Raw genomic sequence first — 25,602 nt, 5'->3', positions numbered from 1 at the left:
TTAATTTCTTCGACATTACTATCTATGTAGACAACGAAGGAAGGGTACTAAAAGTTAGACCTTTTCACAAGGCAACTGACAAAAATTCTTTGTTGATTTTTAACAGTTTCCATCCTAAACATACCTGTGAGAACCTACCAGTGGGGCAGTTTTTACGACTGAAACAAAATAGTACGAACAAGACAGAGTTTGAGAAAGAAGGACAAATCTTGAGCACTCATTTAAGAGAAAGAGGTTAGCCCAATAGAATTATAAGGAATGCATTCAAACGGGCATTGAACATCAACCGAGAGGCATTACTAGAATATCACAAAAAGAAAGATAAGTGTGAAAACATCATATTTGTTAGCCCCTATAATTCTCTGTCCAACCAAGTTAAGAAAATAGCATACAAAAATTGGTATATCTTGTCCAAAGGAACACATCCTATCCAGCCGCCTAGATGTGCTTATAAAAGGAGCAAAAATCTCAAACAACTACTGACTGGAAATGATATATATGAACCGATGACCAGACAATCAATCTTAAGATAAAAATGGGGTTTGGGCAGCCAAGTTGGCCACAGTGCTTGTGGTAACTGTAGATGCTGTCCCCAAACGATAAGACCAACGGAAGTTGATATCGGTTTAGATAAACCCTGGTAACAAGGAAGCTTTACGAATTGCAACACCCCATGGGCATCTATGTTGTCTGGTGTCCCTGTAATAAAATCTATATTGGGAAAACAGAACGCAAAGTAAAAGTTTGCATTGACGAACATAAGAGCTGTATTAGGAACAGAACTCTGACTGCCCTTATGGTAGAGCATTTCATGATAGCGGGACATAACTGCGAAGAACTGAGATGGAATCAATGTGAGCAATAACACTAAATTTGATAAATTAAAGCTCACTAGAGATGAAATGCACTTAATATTTCTAACAAAGAGCCATGAAACAGGAATTAATGAGAATATCGAGTGGCAGAGCTTGAGCAGATAAGATGTTTGCAGAGCTAGCCAATTAAAGAGATGAGGGATGCTGATTTGTCTATACCTAGTTGGAAGTGATGAGATCAACAATCAGGAGTGATATGTGACGAAGGTATGAGATGAGTCGATTGATTTTCCATGGGCGCGGTAAAACTCAGTCATGTTGTGTGTTATAAAGACACAGTTGAGTCGTGACTCTAACTATGTAAGTCTTGACCTTAAATGGTTTGTCTACCTTGATCGAAATGTGAACCATTCCGGTCTAAGATGGCCACCAAGTTTTACATGCTATTACTGACTCGAACAGGAACAATGGTTGAGCATGCGTATGTAATTATTTAGACCAGCTCATATTCCAGTGGGAACAGACTTTGTTGACAAGCTGTGCAGTTCCCGAAGTGTTCTGAATGAGAGAATCGGCGGCAAGGTAAAAAAGACGCTTTGATACTCCTCGCATTAAGTTACGGTTTTCTAAGTGCACTGTAATTTAAATCATATGCGTAATTGCATTGTTGGGGTATTTGAAAGCCTCACAGCTACATTTTAGTACCGCTTAATTATAATTATGAATCGGCAAGTGTGAAGTGCTGCCATGTGACACAAACTATTTACCGTTACAGAAGCAGTTCCCCGTACCGAATGAGGTGGCAACTCCTGTAGAGTGTGACAGCTATTAAGAGGTTCATGCACATTTGACTAGATTTGTCATATGGAAGTAGGCGTCTTATTTTTCCTATGAGGTGTGTATCTGATACCTGAAGGGCTTTTATTAGTCTTTGCCTTCACTAATATTCTGCCTTCTAATCGAGTATTATAATGATGCATGTATGTCTGGGATGAGATTTAACTGCAAACAATTCTGAGCACTTTTAGTTACTTCCTTGAATGCTGTTATCCGTATTAATTATCTAAAACGGTGAAACTAAAAGTGGCATTACATTTGCCTTCCAGATGCCTGTGGTTGTCTCGCTTGGGCGGTTGACCTTTGGCTACTCCTGAGAAGGAATGACCTTTATGACTTTTATGATTTATATGAGTCACGTTTAAGTTCCAGTACAACTCTCCTAGTAAGTAAACGCTATAAGTAGTTGCCACCTTTCACTCATTTTCCATTAATTTTCACATAACATGAGTAAACAGTATGTGCCATCGGATGCCTTTGACCATTGGTCTATGCAATTGTGTCTCTATAGGAAGATTCTATGCACTTGTGTCTCTATAGAAAGAGAGTTACGAGGGAAATTAAACTCCTCGAAAAGACCTATTTAAAGAATATATAATAGGTAAGTGAGTAAGCTATGTGTGGCACTATATTAATGTAAGGCCATCTGCTTTTCTCATTGAGTATGTTAAGTAAATGACAAAGAACAACTAATTAAGAGTTGTTATTTTGTGTTTCATGATACAGGAGACCACAAGCTAATTAAGACGTGAGCAATATTTCCTTTGATGTTTTGTCACCATGACAACACTGAATGAAAACATAATCCGCCCTGAAGAAGGTCCACAATTATATAGAATATTTTGATAGGAATGAAACATGTTAGGTAGTAATTAAGTAATTTGTAGTAGGTTGTCACTGGAGCACTTTTGTTCTAGCTATACATTTAGCTGTTTTTTATGAATAAAACACTGTAGTGTTTTGTGTATCTGTTGTCAGTGCACCAATGTTATAATACATTTTTTTGATTGTGTCTTTATATGAGGTAATGTTTTTATTAAGGTATTAACAACTGGTCTTTAATATTGACATGAAGTTTTAACTTTTAACAGTGTTGCGATTTTTGAATATTAATACATTTATGATTGATTTTTGTAAAAAAAAGAGTACATTGAATATTTTTTCTCTCTACACACCATTTAATTTGCGTGGTTTCCTGTAATGTTGAACCCCAGCACCCTGTCTATATTGTGTATTGTGTATATCGGCAGGCCTGACCTGCCAGTAGATGAGGCCCCTACCGGTAAATAAATGCCAGAATCACCGGCACTGGTACTACTGGTGCTTGTCATTCTGGCAATCTCATCCCATGGGATCTTGGAGGACTCCATGGAATGGGAACTTACCGCCTTCTCGGCCACCTGTAATATCCAGGTAATACAGGGATATCAGGCGGCAGAGACTGTAGGGGCAGTTTCCCAGTATCTCACCGTAATAAACGGCAGGATACTGGGAAACCTGTAACAAGCCCCTTAGAATCTTTACTGTTCATCCTTCCTACCGATTCTCCTCTTATTGTTCTTGGTGATTTTAACCTCCACCTCAACCATGCAAGCTTCTATCCCTTTTCTATGTATAATACACTCGTATTACCTTACTGAAATTACAACGTCATCTTCCCATTGTTCTGGCTCTTTTCTTGAACTCATTATTTCTACTATCCTTTTTTTCTCCTCGTATTAGCTCCTACAATCTATTCTACTAACCATTACATTTTTTCCTCCTCCTTTCATCTACCTATTCCTTCTGTTCCTACCTCCTCCCATTTCACTTTCTTTTGATGCAAACTCCTATCTTTTGACCATTCATACTCATCCTCTCCCTAGCCCCTCTCGCACTTCTTCTCTTTCAGCCTCTGACCTTGCTAATTTCTATATATCCAAAGTAAATCTTCTTGGGGCTTTTTGCTCACCTTGCTCTCTTTCAGCCTCTGTGGACACTTACCTTCCCTCTCCTTCTTCAGTAATCTCTTCCTTTTCGCCATTATCCGAGTTCAAGGTTGTCACCTATTTTGCTCCAGCCCATTCTACAGCAGCTCCTTCTGACCCTCAGCCCTCAACTTTAATACTTAAGATCTATTCTCTTCTTCTCTTCTATTTAACCCTGATGTTCAACACTTCTACAACCTCTGCCACATTTCCTATAGTTTTCCAACACACTTCCATTCTCCCCATCCTGAAAAAAACAACTCTTCATCCCTCACTTTTCTCCAATTTCCATACTATCTCTTTGCTCCCATTTCTAAACTACTCAAATGCATTGTCTACGTTGAAGCATCTGCTCACCTCAATTATTCTTCTCTTCTCCCTATTATAGAATCTGGTTTCCGTCCACATCACTCTACAGAGACAGCTCTTCTATATGTCACCAACTCTTTACTATCCTCTCGCTACACCAAGCAGTCTTCCCTTCTTGTCTTGCTTGATTTGGCAGCAGCCTTTGAAACTGTAGACCACTCTGTTCTTCTTTCTACTCTCTGGCCTTTCGCAATGTTGCTCTTGACTAGTTTCACTCTTATCTTTCCCACCGCATTTACTCGGTCTCTTGGGCTAACTTTATTTCTTCTTTCTCCTTCAGTATGATGTACCCCAGGATTCTGTGCTTGACCCTTTCTTTTTCTCTCAATACACTATTCTTCTTTTCACTATAATCATGTATTTTTGTCTTTCCCATCACTTCTATGCGGATGACACACCAATCCTTTTCTCCTTCTCTTCCCTGACTGATTCCCTTCTCTCCTCTCTCTCTGGCTGTCTCAAATCTAGGTGTTGTTGCATCTACTACCGTGCCCCCATTTTAGGTGTCTCAAATCTAGGTGTTGTTGCATCTATTACTGTGCCCCCATTGTAGGTGTCTCAAATCTAGGTGTTGCTGCATCTACTACTGTGCCCCCATGTTAGAAGTCTCAAATCTAGGTGTTGTTGCATTTACTACCGTGCCGCCACGTTGGGTGTCTCAAATCTAGGTGTTGTTGTATTTACTAGTATGCCCCCATTTAGGTGTCTCAAATCTAGGTGTTGTTGCATCTACTACTGTCCCCCCATTTCAGGTGTCTCAAATCCAGGTGTTGTGTGCCCCCATTTTAGGTGTCTCAAATCTAGGTGTTGCTGCATCTACTACTGTGCCCCAATGTTAGAAGTCTCAAATCTAGGTGTTGTTGCATTAACTAGCATGTCCCCACTACAGGTGTCTCTGTTCTAGGTGTTGTTGCATTCACTAGAGTGGCCACATTTTAGGTGTCTCAAATCTAGGCGTTCTCACGTTGTGCCCCCATTTGAGCTGTTTTCTTTCCCCTCTATCCAGGTGTCCAAAATCTAGGTGTTGTTGCATCTACTACTGTGCCCCCATTTTAGGTGTCTCAAATCTAGGTGTTGTTGCATCTACTACTGTGCCCCCACTTTAGGTGTCTCAAATCTAGGTGTTGTTACATTTACTACTGTCCCCCCATTACAGGTGTCTCAAATCCAGGTGTTGTTGCATCTACTACTGTGCCCCCATTTTAGGTGTCTCAAATCTAGGTGTTGCTGCATCTACTACTGTGCCCCAATGTTAGAAGTCTCAAATCTAGGTGTTGTTGCATTAACTAGCATGTCCCCACTACAGGTGTCTCTGTTCTAGGTGTTGTTGCATTCACTAGAGTGGCCACATTTTAGGTGTCTCAAATCTAGGCGTTTTCACGTTGTGCCCCCATTTGAGCTGTTTTCTTTCCCCTCTATCCAGGTGTCCAAAATCTAGGTGTTGTTGCAGCTACTACTGTGCCCCCATTTTAGGTGTCTCAAATCTAGGTGTTGTTGCAGCTACTACTGTGCCCCCATTTTAGGTGTCTCAAATCTAGGTGTTGGTGCATCTACTACCGTGCCTCCATTGTAGGTGTCTCAACTATAGGTGATGTTGCATTTACTAGTGTGTCCCCATTTTAGGTGTCTCAAATCTAGGTGTTGTTGCATCTACTAGCGTGCCCCTATTTTAGGTGTCTCAAATCTAGGTGTTGTTGCATTTACTACTGTGCCTCCATTTAGGTGTATCAAGTCTAGGATGTTGTTGCATTTACTACTATGCACCTTTTTAGCCGTTTCTCCCTCTATCCAGGTGTCTAAAATCCAGATGTTGTCAAATTTGCTACAGTGTTCCTATTTTGGAGGCTCTCACCCTCTGTCCAGGTTTTCTCAAATCTAGGTGTAGTTGAATTTACTATTGTGCTCACACGCTAGGTGTCTCACATCTAGGTGTTGTTGCATTTACTACTTTACCCCCATTTTAGTTGTCTCCAATCTAGGTGTTGTTGCATTTACTACTGGGCCACACTTCAGATGTCTTAAATCTAGGTGTTGTTGCATTCACTACTGTGCCTGCATTTTAGCCGTTTCTCCCTAGACGCTCTCTCCCTCTACCTAGGTGTATCAAATCTAGATGTTGTCACACTCACAACTGTGCCCCCATTTAAGCGGGTTTCTCCCTCTATCCAGGTGTCCGAAATCTAGGTGTTGCTGCATCTACTACTGTGCCCCCATTTTAGGTGCCTCAAATCTAGGTGCTGTTGCATATGCTACCTCAAACTGGTACACTCCATAAACAGCCCCCCTGCCACCACTGCTTCATCTGCTCCTCCACGCAGAACTTCACCCCATAGATCAACTCCACCGCCCACATCCCTCCACGCCTTAGCCAGTACCGCGCATACCTCCCCCCCCCCTTGAAAACACAACAATCACTCATTCAGGGAGAGGTCCATGTCCATTCATTAACCCTGAAATAAAACCAACCCTCCACTCCAACTCCGACCTGCCTCGCCATACAATTTCCCCACTTCCCACCAATACCCAGCGTCCCTTCAGCATGTCCAACTCACTCACAGTTCCTCCCCCTCAATCTCCCCTCAGTCAAACCCCTTTTCCTCTCCACCTGCTATGCCCATCTCCCCACACCCACCCTCCCAGCATCCACTCACCCTCCATCTCGAGACCACCCCCTTAAACCCCTTTGCCTTCGCTCAGCATTGCATGCCAGAACCAGGGCTTTAAGTGGGGTAAGAAATCGAGGGGGGGGCCTCATTTGAGAGCGTGGCTTGTGGGAGGGGCGTGGCCTAAAAAGTACGCAAATCGTAGGGTATACACACAAATATATATAAATGTAATATATTTCTGTGCGTACCTTACTATGGTGTGTGTACTGTGCAAGCCATCTTTTCTAAACATAGAAATATGTAACATATTTCTATGTTTAGAAAAGATGGCTTGCACAGTACATACACCATTGTAAGGTACGCACAGAAATATATAACATTTATATATATTTGTGTGTATACCCTACGATTTGCCTAGTTTTCAGGCCATCTTTTTTAAACATTTCGAGTTTATAAAAGATGGCTTTGAAAGTACACAATTCAAGCCGTCTTTTATAAAGCTTTGACTACGGACAAAATTGTCCGTCGGCAAAGCTTTATAAAAGATGGCTTGAAATGTGTACTTTCAAAGCCATCTTTTATAAACCTCGAAATATGTCGAGGAATCCCCAGGTTCGCCGAGGGTTAAAGACGCCTCGGCGACCTGGGGAAACAAAGGGACAGTAACCGCCTCTGCTGACCTCTCGCGCGAGTGGTCACCAGATGCAGTTATTTTGACTTACAGAAGTGGCATTCAGTCACAGCGTCGCTGTGGTTGGCTGCCACTTTTGTCAGATCGCCTGACTTCATGGCAGGCGCATGCATCTCCCGTCGCGGCTGCGGCCGCGACGGGATAATGCATCCTGCCAATGTTGCGGGCGGTGGGACGGGCAGGCCCCGGCCCACTTTAAGCACTGGCCAGAACTATTGCCTCATCCCCTCTCCCCTTCAACCCCCCCACCCTCTCTCACAAACCTCTTGCGCCCAAACACACTAAACTCAGGAAAAATGACCGGCCCCCAGCCTGGACTCTTTATGCTTCACTTCGCCTGCATCAGTCCTCTGTCCCAACCACCCATAGCCCGGCTGTCAGGAACTACCCACTAGCCACTCCCAGATTGTCCCTCTTCGTACGCTACCTCTCCCCTACCACCTCTACATAACCCCTTCCCTCCAGACTTGCAGGCCATCCATCAGCCAGACGGTACCCACACACCACATCGGCACCACTCACTGCCCACACCCCCCTCCCGCCTGCCTCCATCATATGCAAACCGGCCACTGCACGCTCTCTCTTCCCTCTCCCACCCGACCTCACCCCCCCCAACATTATCCTGGACCACTCCAACTGTTCTGGCCTCTCCCACCTCACATCCTCCCGCTGCTACCAATCCCTCCCCACCATATCCACCTGGCCACTAGCATCAGTTGAACCACCTCCACCCACCAAGTCACCTGCCTCTTATTCAATGCCTGCTCCGTGGCCAGAGACAGACACAGCATCTTTGACCTACTATCCTTTGACAACCCTGATCTCATCTTCATCACTGAAACATGGTTCAGTGATGACTTTAAACCAGTCGCACACAAGGCTTTCGCACCCGACTACACACTCATCCCCCACGACAGAGCCACGAGAGGTGGCGCAGGAGCCATCCTCCACAAACCCAGTTTATCAATCTCAGTCACCGAAACCCAGCCATGCACAGCTAACTGTGAATCTCTGCTGGTCAGACTATCCCTATTTGCCCACTATCTCACAGTTTCCGACTCATCTACAGGCCACCGGGATACGACAGACATTTTGCCAACAATCTCTGTGACTCACTAGCTACAATTAAGGTCACCCATCCTTCCCTCACTCAACTGGGGGACTTCAATATCTGGTTTGATGTACATAACAACTCCATGACCCAACCCCTGGTCGACAGCCTAGAGGCACTCAATCTCTCCCAACATACCACTGGTCCCACCCACACCGGAGGCCACACCCTTGGTGCAATCTTCAGCTCCTCTGACCTCGTCACAGTGTACAACCCCAAACCTCTCATCTGGACAGACCACTCAGCCCTACCATCCTCTGTCCGCACACTGACCCCACCACCCAAGGTCTGCCTGGTCCCACCACACAACCACAAATGCTGGAACATGGTCAAGGTGCTGCCTGACCTGGCTGAAGCCTTGCTAAGCTCACTCCCAACTACAGACAGACCTCTACCTATCGAATCCTTTGACTCTCGGCTCAACAACTTACTCCTCCCTCTCACTCCCTCCACCACCCGCAAAGGATCTAACCCCAAATGGTTCACACCCCACCTGAACGCATAACCGCTCCCTCGAGGGCATATGGCGAGCATTAAAAAAAATATATTTTAAACAAGAAATAGAAAGCTTGTATCAACAGTTACAAACATTAACCTACAACTGTTAATATTGAAATATAAAAATATTACTTTATTCAAACATCTTATATAAAAAACACTGTATATAAAATTACAAATAAAAAAAACTGTGACAAGCAGTGCCTGCTAAGATAGGCTAGGATCTAAATCAACGTTTATGAATTTGTCTATAGAGAAACTAAACTATCTCTCTAAGTTGAAAATGTCATTATCTGAATCACTCTGGAATTTCAATGGATCAGACATATACTATTGTTATACACTCGACATGTATCAGTTCTCTTAACTTGATCTAGGAACTTTCCTCAGGAGTAATTGTCACATGGTAATCAGAAAAACATAATACTTCTGCTCTTCTTGCACCGTGCTGGAGTTTTTTCTCTCCCGCGTCTTGTAAACAGTGTAAACGATATTTCCTTTTTATTATGAAACGTGTTGCAACTCTTGATAAAAACAATCCAGGAGAAAGGGTAAGCTTAAAATGCTAAATTTCATCTCCCTGTTTTAAGTATAAAACTAGAAAAGACCTAGAGGTAACTTTACCTGGTCTAATGCGTGGAGTTAGTCGAGATGACAAACTTGAATAAAGCAAGAGATGTCCTCGAGAATAGTGTAATACCCTTTTCAATATTGGGGTAGTCCACCTGAAAATAGATTTACATAATCTAATTTAGAAGGATTTCTGAGAAGTAGCAAAAAAGGTTTTTTTTTTTTCATTGGTGGACTTCTTGTCATTCATTGAATATGAAAACATATTTATGTACCTTAATGAGGGTCTTGTATTCCGCCAGATTTATAAAGGAATTGCTCTATTACCAAACTGGACTTAGGCTCTTCTGTTAGCAGTGGCTGCTTCCATTTATATGGCTATTTAGCACTTCTGTTAAATAAGGGGAAAAAAACACACGGGTTGGGATCACTTGGTATTGTGGAGCTCAAACGGTCATCATTCTATTGTTTAAGCAAATCCCCGCTTAACAGTTAGGGCTTATCAGAATTATCTTGAACGAAGGAATGGTCATTTCGTATGCTGCAAGTTATCAAACTGGGTGTTGAGGAACCTGAGTTTCCATGCAGCGAGATTTATCTCTACAAAAACCAAAACATGGCATCTATAAATATATAGCTCCATAGAGACACTTGCTCGTGTCATTTCTCCTACTAGATGTTACTAACAGCTATAGAGTGTTACTACTCGCGGGTATCGTGTCTCTTACCTTTATTTACAGAGACAAGCTCGTATTCTGCTTCCGCGTTCGATCCGGAGCTGTGACTAACTCCTTGCTCGCAACGCCGGTTTCTCACGTTAGTTAAAAATTACGGCCGCCATCTTGGAAGTAGATCGCTCTGATATAGTCTTTCCTTTATTACTAGTTACCCATGAATTTCGGGAACCTCGCGCAAATGGGATATTATGCCCATTCATCTTAGTACAGTATACCTGGATATTGCTCTCGAGTCCTAGTTCTTAGGGCTATTCAAACAGGTTGACAGGCTACCTCCCGTATGCTGCTTTACCATACTGTACATTTCATAGTACATTCTCCTGGCCGTATCGCCATATTGAATGAATGAAGGCCCTCTGGGATTGGTCCTTTTTCTATTATTATGGTGCTTTGTTCAACCTTTCTGAAGCTTACCTGAAATAACATTAATTCCAAATGCCGTGACCATAGTATTTATATAGTCTCTGCAGGAAAAAACCAAAGCAGAGACCAACAGGAAAAAAGCAGGAAAAAAGGCAGAAACAGAGGGTGTAGCCTAGTTCTAACTAAATTAATGTCCATAGAAAAAGGACCAATCCCGGAGGGCCTTCATTCTTTCAATATGGCGATACGGCCAGGAGAACGTACTATGAAATGTACAGTATGGTCAAGCAGCATATCAAGCAGCAGGGTATCAGGTCGATTTGGCAATCGTATGGTCTATGCGGTGACAGGGTATTAGCCTGTTCTTTCTGAAAGACATCTTGAAAGTCGAGCTCAGATGCACAAACTCGAATGACCCAAGCTCACAAGCCGCTCTGAAAGAGGAACTGCAAAAGTTCTGTGCTGCAGCAGATCGCAAAATAAAGTTCCTAGACCGTAACCGACAAGTCCGCCAATACGGCTAAGGCCAAAAGCCTGGAGCCCTCCTTGCAAATTTAATTAAAGCAGATAGAAAACCAACAGCAATAGAAGGAGTACGCTCCGAACAAGTCAGGCTGATACACACAGATGAGGGAATTGCAGAGGAATTCAGGACTTTCTACCAGGAACTCTATAGTTCAAAACACAACGCAAACTCAAACGCCCTACAAGAGTACTTGGAAAACACAGAACTTTACTGGGTAGAAGAGCAGCTGTGCGAACCCCTTAATAAACACATCTCGCCAGAGGAAATCATCAAAGCCATCAAAACCCTTGCAAGCTCCAAAGCCCATGGCCCAGACGGCCTAACGGGAGAATTCTACAAGGCGTTCGCAAAGACCCTGGCCCCCCTCCTTGCCGAAGTATACGAAGAAGCACTGGAAAAAGGATCCCTTCCTCAGAGCACCCGTGAAGCCAATATAGTCCTCTTACACAAGCCGGGCAAGCCACCGGAGGCATGCGCATCTTATCGCCCCATCTCCCTGCCCAACCTCGACAACAAGATCTTGGCGAAGGTCCTCACAAACAGGTTGATGCCACTGATGCCTGCACTAGTGCTCGCTGATCAGGCTGAATTTGTACCCGGACGCAACACGACCTTCGGAATTAGAAGACTATTTAGCATCATTGAAGCCCTTGATCCCTCCCACCACGCAGTTGCAGTATTGCTCGACACCGAAAAGGCATTCGACTCGGTGGAGTGGCCATTTCTCTTCGCAGTTCTCACTAGGATGGGCCTGGGGGCCCATTTCATCAAGCTAATATCACTATTATATACCAACCCCCGGGCCAGCATCATAGTGGGCGCTGCAAAATCGGCCCCTATAGGGCTACAACGCAGGACTAGGCAAGGGTGCCCGCTCTCGGCCTTAATATTTGCACTGATAATGAGGCTCCAATCTTCGAGAACAACGAAGCCTCAGAGGGCTCAACATAGGCCCACACAAGCTGATCTTATCCTTGTACGCAGACGACGTGGCACTGTTTATACGCGACCCCGCCGAAAACTTAAACCCAGTTATGCGGGAAGTAATTAAATTTGGAGCAGTATCCGGCTTAAAAATTAACCAGACTAAGTCCATCATATTCCCGCTGACCCCGGCTACCAAGACATTTGCAGACGACTTCCAGTTCACATTGGAAACTTCCTGTGTTCGCTACCTGGGGATACAGATGTCGCTAAGCTACCACAACGTATTTCGCGACAACTATGAAGAAGTGGCGAAAACCTTGCAGGAAAAAATATGCGTTGGAAGTCTCTACCGTTGACTCTGTGGGACAGAGCCTCCCTGGTCAAGATGGTGATCCTGCCGAAGCTTCTATACTTATTCACCAACATCCCGATCCTGCTACCACAATCCTTCTTAAAGTAACTGAAAAGCATGGTCCTCAAACTGCTGTGGGCAGGTAAACCAGCCAGGGTTGCTCACTCAACACTGACTCTCCCGGTGTCCAGCGGCAGATTAGCCATTCCGGACCTGGAGAAATACTTTTGGACAGCACAAGCACAATTCCTTAGCTTTTGGTACTCCACACAAATGATTAGACCACATGTACAAATAGAGCGTGCCCTGGTGACTCCCAATCTTCTAAGGGCAGTTATCATCAGCCAGCTCCCAGTGCCCAATAACACCATGAACATAGTACTCTCAACATACAAAGTCTGGAAGAGAATTGCCCAAAAATACAAAGTTCAAATACGATACTCACCTCTCCTCCCAGTCAAATTTATACCAGGAATCCCGCTGACGTCAGAGAAGGTCTTCCACCAGTGGGTGGACAAACTCCACATAAATGCTCTGGGCGAATTGTTCACCGAAGGCATCTTCATGACCCCCCAGCAAGCAAAACTGAGAGGCAGCGCCACCGCCCTTGACACATTCATATATTTCCGAACCAGATATACCCTGCAAACACTCTTTCTAACTTTTCCACGACAACCCCCGACGTGGCAGCTTCTTCACAATGTGATCCAGGCACATGGGGAAGGCATCTATAAATCCATCATCACCGACACAACCCCTATCAACACCCGCGCAAAAGCAAGATGGGATAAGTCCCTGCACATAACCATCCCAGAGGAAGATTGGACGTTCATCTTGAGACAAACACAAAAAATAGCTCTTAACTCACGCTTCAAACTGATCCATTTTAACTTTCTGCACCAGACCTACCTTACACCGGTGAAAAAGAACAAACAACATCCCGACACACCCCCAAGATGTGAAAGGTGCGGGAACCCCAAAGCTGACTTTGTCCACCTCGCATGGGACTGCCCCAAGCTGACCCCATTCTGGAATCAAGTCCTCGAGATGACAGCATCGTAGGCGAGGAGATACAACCCACCCCAGCTCTACTGGGGATGACGAGACTACTTTCCCCGTCTATGAGGAAGCTCGCGGGACTGCTACTAACACCTGCCCGTAGGAGGGTAGCCATGTCTTGGGGTCGAGGGCCCCCACCCACAGCAACTAACTGGCGCTAAGACTTCCTCTATTGCCAGGACGTGGAGACTGACTTTGTTAAAACACTGCCCCTACACGCTCGCCCACCAGACATCTGGGGCCCAGTGGTATTATTCCTGATGAACGAAGCCGAAGGGACTCCTCCTTCAGAGACCCAAAGGACACAGTGCACAAACTAGTATCTAGCCCAATCTCTTGACCTAACACTTTGAAAGAAAAACACTGAGAAGGAAAAGAGCGGACGCACGGGGGCGTTAAACGCTGGGAAGTGTGGAGGGGGGAGGCAGAGGGCGGGGGAGGGGGAATGGCACACAGTTAATCCACCCTCATGTGGGTGAGAAGTTGTATTAAGTTGAAAACTTATAAATAAAGTTAAAAAAAGAAAGCCCCGACCATGCCCACGCACGTGCTCTGCAACTCCCTCTCCCATCACTTCCAAAGTACAGGATGGCCACCCTTAATGCCAAACTCGCCAACCTCACCCCCCACCCGCCCCTTAAGATCGCCCTGCCCCTGCAACGACAATCTTCAATTCCTTCAAGCTGATCTCGAGCAAGGAATTCCTCAAACTGCTCTCCAGCAGCAGACACTCCGGGTCCCCCCTTGACCCTTGCCCCGCCTCTCTCCTCAAAGAAATCTTCTCCACCTGTGCGCAAGAACAGACTAAGTAAATACTCAATAACTCCCTCACCTCTGGCTCCTTCCCAGACCCCTTCAAAGTAGCGCAAGTCAAACTCCTTCAGAAAAACGCAGGTCTTGACCACCTCCAGCCATCCAATTACAGGCCCATTTCCAACACCAGATTCCTGGCGAAACTCATCGACTGCTCTGCCTATTCTCAACTCAACCTTTTCACTGAATCCAACAACCTACTAGACTCCGCTCAGTCTGGCTTCCGGCCTCGCCATGGAACTGAAACCACACTGTTCTCGATCTGGGATGACCTCAATGTCACATCAGACTCCGAAGGATGCACCACTCTGGTTCTCCTTGATCTCTCAGCTGCCTTTGACACCGTTAACCACTCAATCCTCCTCGACCCGCTCCACTCCCTTGGAATCCGAGACTCAGCACTGAACTGGATTGCCTCGTTCCTTAACAACAGGAAACACATCAGTAGCCTCCCCCCTTTAAATTCCTCAGCTTGCCCAGTGAAAACCAGAGTACCCCAGTGCGCCTGCCTCTCTCCCCACCTTTTCAACCTCTCAATGACCCCGCTGCCAGGGATCATCCGCTCGCACGACCTCAACTGCAACAATTATGCTGACGACACCCAAATGATTCAAAGAATCACCAAAACAAGCTGTGATCAATGCCCGGACCTAGGAGCTTGCCTCTGTGAAATAGGCCAATGGATGACTAGAAACCACCCCCTTCTCAACCCAGTGAAAACCGAGATCATGGTGTGTGGCAACACAGATCTACTCCCGCAACCACTCCCATGTCCTCCCTCCCTCGGCATCCCCAACCCTCTACCTTCGACACAGTCAAAAACCTTGGTTGCACATTCGACTCGGGCCCAACCCTGTCCCACAGATCAATAATGTATCCAAATCTGGTCACTACCACCTCAGGATCCTGAGACGCATCTTCCCTTATCTCACCTTCTCCAACAGAATGGCTACTACATTGTCCTGTCCAGACTGGACTATGCAAACTCCATGTACCTGGGTGCTCCGGCCCACCAACTTAACAAACTCCAAAGAGTCCAAAACGCAGCTTCTAAACTCCTCCTTGCACTGGGACGAAGGGACCACATCTTGCCTGCTCTCTGCAGCCTCCACTGGCTACCTATTGGATGAAGGGCCATGTTAAAAATCCTGTGAATCACCCACCGAGCAGTGCACAAGGCCGGCACGACATACCTCCTAGTGAAGACTATGCCCTACCACCCAACATGCACCATAAGGTCAAGCACGGCACTCCTTTTAATGATCCCAGCCTCCAATTCAGCTAGACATGGAGGGTCAGCGTACCTTGGCACCTACTCTGCAGAACTCACTACCTCCCTATTTTTCGACACAACCAGGACTACATGGCCTTCCGTAAAGCGTTAAAAGCATGGCTTTTGCCAAATCCATGAAAGGGTCCACCTAATGCCATAAATCCATACCATAATGGCCAAGGTTCTGAGAGAATCAGCATTAACTCGAAGCACATCAACAGAAGACCCAAGGAAGACGGCTAGTTAATTAATTACTTCAACCCGGAAAAGCAGCAAGTCAGGGCTCGGAAGTCGGCCAATAGACCAAAGGAGTTCAGGCCTATGCAGTTGCGGGTTGCACGCACCCAGCTCGACCACCAAGGCATAGATGGTGGTATATGATCAACAGAGGCTACCCCTGTCTACCTAGCAATATGAACTTAGTACCCTGCACCGGAGGCACAGAAGTAACTATGCTTGGCTGGGCTCTCTGGCGAATCATGCGATAACCAAGGAAGCACCCAGCAACACAGCTTAAAATTCCACCAGGGACCTAGAAAATGGGCCCTCTGAGTCCTACTATAGAGCGTCTGGAAAAGGACCGACTGAGATAACACAACATACCCTCACCAGCGAGTTTACCTCTCTCTGAAATCCTCTACCACGAACCACCAGGACAGACACGGCTGGCGTATTGAGCTCCGAAAGCATCCCAATAAGAGGGGCCACCCACCAATAACTACAGACCCTCATTCCTACCAATATGCTCACTCTGCACTTTACATCAACAAACAATAGAATGCAGTTACATCCCTCAATCAATTTAGCCTAGCTGCACACATACCTACATCGCTCATAGAACAGCCTGGTAAACGCAGCTATACCCCACGAAAAATCAGCCTTGCGGCACACATAATCTCTTACACAGGCCCCACGGCAGCCAGATTGTATAATTTGAGACCACCATCCTTCCTGCACACATTACACTGATCGCGCATATCCACAGCACCACACCTAGCATTAGAATGCAGCCAACCCGCGCAAACTACTCTGGCTGCACACATACCAAGTGCACCCAAGCACTTAATGCTACACTACTCTCTCCACTGATACGGACCACGGTCCCCGAGGGCATTCAACCCACAGCACTTTGAGATCATACGAATGGTACATAAGGCGCTATACAAATGCACCATAACATAACATGAAACCTACTAAAACAGAGATTCTATTCTTTCTCTCTTCCTCTGTCCTGCCCCCATTCCTCCACCTTCTATACCATTTCCTCCTGCCAATCTACCTCTGTCTTCATATGCCAGAAATCTTGGCATTCTTTTTGATTCTTCCCTTTCTTTTTCGGCTCATATTTCTGTTACTATCCGCACTTGTCGCTACCAGCTATATAACATCAGGAATGTATGTCCCTTCCTCTCCTTTCATGCGACTAAACTCCTGGTTAATTCCCTTGTTTTGTCGAGATTAGATTACTGTTCTTCTTTGTTAATGGGTCTTCCTGCCTATCAACCCACCCCCGTACGTTCCATTTACAACTCCTCAGTTCGCTTCCTTCTTGGCCTATCACCTCGTCACTCTATTTCGTCTGCCCTCTCCTCACTTCACTGGCTTACGTTTGAAGGCCATCTCATTTTTCATTCTTTGTGTTGTATTCAAATCTTTACATGGCTTGTCTCCTCCCTATCTTTCTGCTCTTGTGTCTTTCTATTCTCCCTCTCGCGCACTTCATTCGCAATCTCAGTTTCTTCTCGTCCGCCTGTGCAACTTCCCGCTTTTGCTTGTTCTTGCTCCAATACACTGGAATATCCTACCGTTTTCTATTAGATCTCTGTCTTTTTCTCTCTTCATGACTCATCTGAAAGACTATCTTCTGTCTACCTCTACCACTTAACCATTTGCCATACCTTGCACCATTCATGCATTCTTTTTTACTGTCTTTGAACCTTGCTAAAGCACTTTGGCGTAAAGTGCTATACAAATAAAATAAATACAACATTTTTGTCACCACAAAAATGATGCCTGCTCTTCTAGGGTCACGTATCCTCATGAGGACCCCCTCACCTCCGACTAGAGATATGTCTCCCTTAGACTGGTCAGAGTATTCTCCTGTCTCTCCCTCTCCAGAACCAGCCAGGATTTATCCCACAAATGTTCCACCATGAAGCTTAACAAAGCGGGAACAGTGTACATGAGGGGACTTCTATAGACTTTGAATCCAAACAACCAAGGTACCCACAAAGACCTTTGATTCCTCTGGTTCCTAGTTTGTTAAAACAAACAATGGAAATGTTCACAGCAAGAATAAATGTCTCTTAGAGAGAAGTTGAGCTCTCAGGTTAGATTGAAAAATAGGAAGGGATGAAGAAGAGCGGATAGAGAGAGGGAGAAAATTCCGGTGTTTAGTGGCTAAGAGGGCAAAAGATCGGAAATGGGAAGAAGCACAGGTGGTCTTGGGGACAGTGAGAAGAAGCAGATTATGTGATCAGAAAGTCAGAGAGGGAAAATAGAATGAGACTAGCGAAGAAAGATAAGGAAGAGCCAAGCCCTGAGTACATTTAAAAACAATAGAAAGAAAATGGTAGAGAAGGCGTGAGTCAAAGGGAAGCAGTGAAATAGACAGTAACAAATATGTGATAGAGGAGTGAAAAGGTAAACAGAAGAGAAGACGAACCGAAGAATTATGAATAGATCGGAGAGGAAGAAGATGTGAGGCAGGAAGGCCAAGAAGAAGAAAAGAGCAGTAGTTAATGCGAGAAAAGAACAGGCAGAACAGAAGACGTTTAATAGCTTGAAATGAGAGATGGGTGCAAGCATGACGGGTGTTAAAAAAGGGCATAGCAGCAGGAGCAAGCAATACAAGAGATATGCAGTTTAAAGGAAAGGAAAGAATCAAAGATAACTCCCAAATTACATGCAGAAGAGGAAAAGGGCAGAGAGGAAGGAGGGAAAAAAAGAGAGACAGAAGAGGAAGAGTAGACAAAATAGTTGAAGCTGGAAAAAACAGAATCTCAGTCTTAGAAAGATAGAGTTGTAGAAAATGAGAAGACATCCAGTTTTGGACAGCAGAAAGGCAAGTTGATCCATTGGACAGAATAGAGTCAAAGGAAGAAAATTAGAGAAAGATTTATGTATCATCTACATAGAGATGAAAGGAAAGATTAAATGAATAAATAAGAGCAGAGAGTGGGGCAGTGTAAAGAGAGAAAGGGAGAGGACCAAGTACAGAACTTTAAGGGGCACCGTAGAAAAAAGGAAGTCTTAGTTACTTACCTGTAACTGTTTTTCTCCAGCATTAGTATCTTTCATAGATTCACATGCTTGAATATTCCCCCGCGTCAGACTGGGAATCCTAGGTAATGTAAATAATACAAATAATAATATAAAACGTCTTCCTATAGGAAGAAAAGCTACACCCATAGAGCCCCATAGGGCCTGTGTAGCCCTTCACTTGTGGAGTCCCTCCACCTCCTTTGGTCCTTTTAGGCCCCAACAATGAGGTTGCAGGGCTTAGGCTCCACCCTAGTCAGCCATCCTCATATTTTGAACTGTGACGGCTAGTAACAGATGACTGACTGGAGAGGGAGCAACCTCTCCTCAGGGGAGGAAGGCGGGCGCTTGTGAATCTATGAAATATACCAATGCTGGAGAAATAGTTACAGGTAAGTAACTAAGACTTCTCCAGCATTGGATCTTTCATAGATGCATATGCTTAAATAGAATACCAAGCAGTCAAATATCATCGAACATGTCTGATAGCCGGAAGGTTGCACCTGTGTGTGAATGTGCTATATACATATCTTGTGTCACAACGTTATAGCGTACACAGTAAGGCTACCATAAAGACCATGTAGAGGGACGTTGGGAACAAACAAGAATCAAAGTCAAGGAACAAGAGGCTGCTACGGCCTTAGGCGAATAAGTGCTGAAGCACTGCTTGTCCTACCACAGATTGCGTTCTGCTGTCTTCTTCCAAGCAGTAATGCCGGAAAAACGTGCTCCAGGTGGTTGCCCGGGAGATGTTCTTCAAAGACACTCCTGCCTGGAATGCAGTTGAGGCCGCTCTCCCTCTGGTGGAGTGTGCCGTAGCCTGCAGCCCATAGGCGTGGCTGGCAGAGGGTTATTTCTGATTTGGTGACAGTGAGTAATGCAACTGGAAACCCAAAGTGCCAGATTTTGTTTTGATCTGCATTTACCCTTGGTTCGTCCTGCAAAGGTGACAAAAAGTCTTGTTGAAGTCCTGAATTTTCTTGTTCTCTCAATGTAGAATTTGAGTGTCCTCGCCACATCTAGTGAATGCAGCGTCCGCTCCGCTGTGTGGCTGCCAAAGAAAGTGGGCAAAACAATTCTTTCCGCTAAAATGGATTCAAGCATAACTTTAGGAATTAATTTAGGTTGAGGTTGTAGACTGACCCTATGTTTGTGAAAGATTGTGAAGGGCGGCTCGGTGGATAGTGCTTGTAGCTTCCTGATACGCATGACCGAGGTGATAGCCACCAAGAAGGCTGTTTCCCCACGATAAAACCTTAATGTCACACCTGTGAATGGGTTCATAAGACGCCCTCATTAGCGTGGCTAAGACTGTGTTAAGACTAAACGGCAGGAGTAATTTTTCTCTGTTTGGGAAAAGAGCGCATAATCCCTTTAATGAAGGTTTTGACCGCCGGGTGTGCCACTAGAGAGTTTTGATGAGGTCTGGGGGTATAAGCGGAGATGGCCGAAAGATGGACCTTGATGGAAGAAATTGCCAAACCGTTCCTTGCTGAATGTAGAAGGTAAGATAATATCTGTTCTGCAGATGCTGATAAGGTATTTGTGCCAGCTTCTAAACACCAGGATCTGAACCGTTTCCATTTCTTGGTATATGTCCGTCTGGTGGACAGAGCTCTGGAAGCTCGCAGTATACCCCAGCATTCAGGGTCTAGGACAAGATCATGGAATTTTCGCTGCTAAGGAGCCAGCACCTGAGGGACAAGCTGGCCGGGTTGTGGTGAAGTAGTTCACCCCTGTGTTGAGACAACAGGTGTGGGTGAGGTTGGAGGCGAAAAGGCTTCTGCAGTGCTAGTTGAAGGAGTGCAGGGTACCAAATCTGGTGTGCCCACGTTGGTGCTATTATTATCATTGTGCAGGATTGTTCGTGTATCCTGCGCAGCACCTGCAGGATTAAAGGTGTCGGAGGGAACCCGTAAAGGTATTTCCCCTTCCATTGTATGGAGAATGCATCCCCCAGGGAGTATTTCTCTGGATACCTGAAAGCGAACTGATCTCACTTCTTGTTTTCGCGGGTTGCAAATAGGTCTATTGTGGGTTTTCCCCATCTGAGGAATAATCTGTTGAGGTCACGTTCCTTGATCTCCCATTCGTGGGATTGAAGGAATTGTCGGCTGAGCTTGTCTGCCAAAACACTGTCCTTGTTGGGGAATGTTCTGCCCTCAAGTGTATTTTGTGGTGTATTGCCCAGTTCCAGATCTGTTGAGCCTCCATCGAAGGGATCCTGGACCTGGTGCCGCCCTGTGTGTTTGTGCAGTGCATTGACGTGGTGTTGTCTGTCTACACTGTCGCCATCTGTCTCGAAAATACTGGTAGATTGGACCTTAGCGCCCACCGGATGGCCGTGACCTCCAGTGCATTTATGTGTAGACAGGCTTCTGCCGATGACCACATCCCGCTGGCTTGTAAATTGCCCAGATGGGCCCCTCAGCCCGTGAGTGAAATGTCTGTTCTCAAGAGTAGAGTGGACGTGGGTTTCTGGAAGGGTAAACCTGGAAGAGGATGAGTGTTTGGCCCACCATTCGAGGGCTTTGTGGAAATTTGGTGTGAGCTGCACGATGTCCTCACATGATCCACTGTGCTGAGCCCATTGGCTGTCCAGCTCCTCCTGAAGCGGTCTCATCTTCAGTCTGCAATTTGGTATGAGGAAAATACAGGAGGACCTCATGCCCAGGAGGTACTTGTATTGTCTGACAGTGGAGCTTGCTCTCTTGTTGAACCATGCAATGAGGTTTCACATGGTGGCCACTCTGTCCGGAGATGGGCGAACCCTCAGGATTCGAGTGTCCCGATCTGTTCCTAAGAAGATTGCTGTCTGTGTTGCTAGTGGTGACGATTTCTCCTTGTTGATTGAGAACCCAAGGTCCTGGAGTAGGGTTGTTGTTTTTTCCACTTCTTCTGATGCTGTTTCCAGGGAGCTTCCTTTCACTTTCTTTAATGTTTTGAATTCTGTACATCAAAACATTAAATTCACAATGGAAGTAGGAACACCATCTTTACATTTCCTAGATGTCTCCTGGAGATTAAAAACAACCAAATTGAGACCAATGTCTACCACAAACCAACCGATGTCAGTAATTTATTACATTTTTCTAGTTTTCATCCTAAGTCAATGCTGGGGAGCTTACCATATAGCCAAATTCTAAGACTGAAAAGGATTGTCTCAGATCCAGCGGGACTTGATGTTGAATGCACTAAATTATTGGACAAGTTTGCCAAAAGGGGCTACCCACAGTCTGTTTTAGAGGAAGCCAAAGAGTGATCATCCAGTGTGAGTAAAGAACAACTACACACACCAAAAAGTAAGAACAAGGAGACACCATTACTTTACATTTCGAAGTATTCTCGACAGAGTTTTCAAGTATGGTGAGCCATCAAAAAACATTGGGTAATTCTCCACAGTGACCCACTACTTGAAACACTATTTCCTAAGTCCCCAATGATGGCCTTCAAAAGAGGCCAAAATTTGAGAGACAAAGGGCATCATTACAACCCAGGCGTTAAGGGGTTAACAGTGCCGTAAAAGGTGTCGGCACCGTTAAACCCTTAACGCCTGATTACGAGGTCCCTTTGTGGGTTGCACTTTAACGCCTGCTTTTAGCAGGCGTTAAAAAACCAACCCGCAAAGGGACCTAGGAGCTAATTACGGCACCGTAATTTACGGTGCCATAATTAGCGCCTTCCCCAGTCCCATTGAGCCCTATGGGGCAAAAATGGGAATGGGGAAGGGCCATGGCGGCATGGGGAATTACCGCCCCACCAACCTTGGAATGGGGCGGTATTTCCCCATTCCACCATGGCGGACTTGTTACAACACCGGCACCAACCATGGTGCTAATAGCGCCATGGTTTAGCACCGGGGTTGTAATGAGGGCCAAACTAGTAAGAGCGGAGAGACCCCCCCAAAGAAAAACAAACATTCTTGCAAACAAGAAAGAAAGGCACATTCCCATGCTTGGGATGCTCCCACTGCAACAATGTAATTAAGGGTGAAAACATAACACATCCCCAGTCGGGCAAGAGACTCAAACTACGAGGTTACGCTACCTGCATGTCAACAGGGGTTATTTATGCAATTAAATGCCCCGTGGTAAACTGTATGTGGACCAAACTAAAAGAGCGGTCAAAGAAAGAATAACCGAACACAAATCGAATATCAGGTGTAATAACATAAAATCACCATTGGCAAGGCACTTCACAGAATACCACCACACCGTAGCCCAGATCAAATTCCAGATTTTGGAGGTAGTCAAGAAACCACACAGAGGGGGAGACTATCAATCAATTCTCTCACGTAGGGAAAAGTTTTGGATATACCTCCTAGACACATTAAAGGTCTTAATGAAGAGTTTTCCCTGAGGTGTTTTATCTGATTATCTGACTGATGACTGACCTCGATTCTTTATTTCTTTTTAATTATGTCGAATGTACAATTTTGTATTCTTATCCCATTACTGTGAAGATTTATTTTAATTGGGGAACACCCTGGAGGCAATTGCTAGAGCCACTTGTGAAATCAAGTTGGTTTAAATGTTAAAAGAGAGCAAAGGATGTTCTACATGAGGTGTAACAGATGCCACACACTGTTCTTGACAGTGGAACAACTGTTAAAATAGACACAGAACGGGATGTGTTGACCGGCCCACTGTTCACAATGAAGACCTTATCTATGAGTACTTGATATGTTTTTGACAGTGGAATAACTGTTAAAATATATTCAGTCCGGGGTGTGTTGACCGGCCCACTTTTTACAACTAAGACCTTATTTATGAGCACTTGACATGTCATATTCCATGCATATGAATGAATATAAAATAACCTTTATGAGTTATAAAGCAGGGTCTCCATTACGGCCAGAGTGGTATTCCTAAACACGTGCGTCCAGGCAATTTTCTACTACTCCCCCTGTTTTTTACTTATCACATTCACCGTCATAATAAATATGGTTACACATGAGACTATTCATTACTTTTACTTCATTCTATAATAATATTAGATTTGACATAAAATAGTATCACATTGATATAAGCTCATTTATGAGCGTCTTGGACGTTCCAAGATGGCGCCCACACACACTTTCAAAACAGCATCTTGCACATAGAGATACAGATTAGTCCGTTTTCTATGGCTATTAACATGCATACAGACAGAGACTGTCTTAATATGCGTCTTGCTTGCTGACAACTAAGAGGGTTGCCAGGGTTATGAGGAAACCCACCGCAGCACGAACGAGCAGCGCATCTGTTTTGGAGCACGTGCGGACACAGGGAGAAACGCAGAGTAGAACGGACACTTTTCATCCTCTGCCAGTGTTTTCTACAGTAACACTGCAGAGGTAAGCAGCAGTTAGGCTAGATATTGGTCTATTTACTTATTTACACAGCCCCAGGAAGGTCCTTTTCAATAGAGCTCACTACTCGATCTTTTTATTTTTACATATTTTCCTCTGCACAGAATATTCCATTTGATGCTGTGGTGACAACGCCTATAACGTCAAACTTTCGAAGCAACATGAATTATAGCACTCTTATTTTCTTCGTGCCTCTATATTTGAGAGGTAAGCCATTTTACTATCTATGTCTAATCCTTTTTGAAACAGCAGGATATTTTTGCTTTGCATTTTTTGTCTCTTCTAAGGAAATATTTACACTTTCGGGTATTACAGGCTGCAGAGTATCTTCGGTTTTATCTATCATGCATCGTGGAGAGTAACGAGTACTCACTACATTACAGGAATTTAAGTCAGGACATATAATTTTTCTTGACTCTAGGTGCTCCACATTGAAGAGAGGAACATTTTCCACAACCGTAGTGCAACACTCCATTTCGCCATTTCTCAGGGGAAAACACATACTTCACTTCCTCCATAATCAAGGTATGCTAACTCTAAACACTTTGGCCCAAGAGTTGCTTTAATAACCATATAGCTTCTTAACTGTTTGATTTGGAACGTTGATTGGATATACCAGTTCATACTGGCTGTAATGGTGGCCTCTGAAAACTAAAGTAATTATGACTCTCATGTTAGAATGTCTTTTGAATTGTGTTCAGAATGTTACATACATGACCAATCAGCAATGCTGTGTAAAGCCTGTTACTCCTCTGTATATACATGATGTTTATGGGAAGAATACATGATTGAAACAGTCTTCATTCACTTTTTTGTTTTCTAGTTTAAACCACTTGGCTCAAGAAGAAGGGATACTTATACCGAAACGCGTCAGCCACCTTTGAATTGTATACATGGATTACCTTTACTTATCAACATATTCTGTTGACAGCTAATTTGGCTTTCTTTAAAGTTGCAATGGTGAATGAGTTGTGACTACAATTAAAATTGTTTTTTTACTAAATTAATGAACATCTTTGTTATTTATAAATCGTATACACTTGTGAGTTATAACAATCTATTTTTATTTAACTTCGATGAACTATCTGTTGATGGATTTAAAAAAGAGTGATATGATATGATATGGCATTTGTAACGTGCCTATATACAAGTGTTTCAAGGCGCGACGAGGTGGGGGGGGGGAAACAAGGGGAGACAGACAACGATCCTACTAGGCCAGGTGTCATTTAGATCGCGCAAGTGCAAGGGTAGAGGGGAAGGGAAAAGTGCAAGGGTGAAAGGGAGAGGGGAAAGTGCAATACAGGGTTAGTAGAATAACAAGATAAATACTAAAGGCCGGCTGGTGGCAAGTGCAAGGTAAGTGTAGACAAGTGTTCGGAAGGGGGGCTGTAGGGATGCAGAGAACAGTCCCGCAGTGCAGGGGTTGCCAGGGAGGCAGTGCAGGGGATAGTGGCTGGGCCAAGGACCGAGATCGGTG

At 44.7% G+C, this 25,602-nt stretch overlaps 1 protein-coding gene and 1 long non-coding RNA gene across 2 annotated transcripts in view; one reads left to right on the top strand and one right to left on the bottom strand.

Moving 5' to 3' along the window:
* Window positions 1-25,602, bottom strand: part of SLCO4A1 (solute carrier organic anion transporter family member 4A1) — a 948,198-nt gene that overhangs the window by 26,021 nt on the left and 896,575 nt on the right. The window lies entirely within an intron of this gene.
* LOC138580321 (uncharacterized) lies at window positions 1,592-25,095 on the top strand. Its single transcript, XR_011304232.1, has 5 exons — window positions 1,592-1,710; window positions 1,922-2,037; window positions 2,164-2,253; window positions 24,547-24,650; window positions 24,949-25,095. It is a non-coding gene; the product is annotated as an uncharacterized lncRNA (long non-coding RNA).

Source organism: Ambystoma mexicanum, chromosome 3p (genome assembly GCF_040938575.1).
Source record: "Ambystoma mexicanum isolate Mex_15411 chromosome 3p, UKY_AmexF1_1, whole genome shotgun sequence".
Taxonomy (NCBI): domain Eukaryota; kingdom Metazoa; phylum Chordata; class Amphibia; order Caudata; family Ambystomatidae; genus Ambystoma; species Ambystoma mexicanum.
Note: the sequence above shows the minus strand (reverse complement) of the source record. Positions and strands in the feature narration are given on the sequence as shown.